The sequence below is a fragment of the Apaloderma vittatum genome, unplaced genomic scaffold (genome assembly GCF_000703405.1).
Source record: "Apaloderma vittatum isolate BGI_N311 unplaced genomic scaffold, ASM70340v1 scaffold27680, whole genome shotgun sequence".
Taxonomy (NCBI): domain Eukaryota; kingdom Metazoa; phylum Chordata; class Aves; order Trogoniformes; family Trogonidae; genus Apaloderma; species Apaloderma vittatum.
In genome coordinates this window covers 12603-13211 of record NW_009693309.1, presented here as the reverse complement: position 1 = coordinate 13211, position 609 = coordinate 12603, and positions in this window count along the sequence as shown.

The following is a 609-nucleotide window of genomic DNA, read 5'->3' as shown; positions in this document are numbered from 1 at the left end:
CTCCTTGCCGGGCAGCGGGAGGCCGCAGGGGCCAGCTGCCCCTGGAGCAGAAGACCACGTCTCCATGAAGGTTTGGCCCGAAAGTCCCTGGCACGGGGTGGGCCTGGCCTGATGCTGCCGGGCACGGAGCAGCTCTTCAGTGCATTCAAGCTGTCCGTGGTCCCTGCCCAGAGACGTGCTCCTCTCCTGGCCAGGGGCAGCCGGCCCCTCGCCCTCCCACCATAGAAACACCAAATAAAGGCTCTGCAAACAGGCAGCCCTGCTTCTTGGCCAGGCGTGGGGGGAAAGACTGGCACCAAGGCCAGCGCTCCAGGGACAGGCAGAGGGGGGATCGGGGCTTTCCCTGCCCTGGCAAAGGCAGAGGGGGCAGGAGAGGGCAACGAGCTGTGCCCAGAGGGGTGGGGGGCCCAAGGCAATAGATCCTGTGGTGCTCACGCAAAGGTTGGGTTTCCCTTGCACCCGCACCCAAGCACATGCGGAGCAGCAGCCCTGGATCTCTCCCCCTCTCCACACAGAGGCTGCCCCCGGGGTGAAGCAGCTTTTGGGATAAAACCAGAGAGACTGGGCTGCACTTCAGTCCTTAAATAAATACAAAGACACCGACCACCC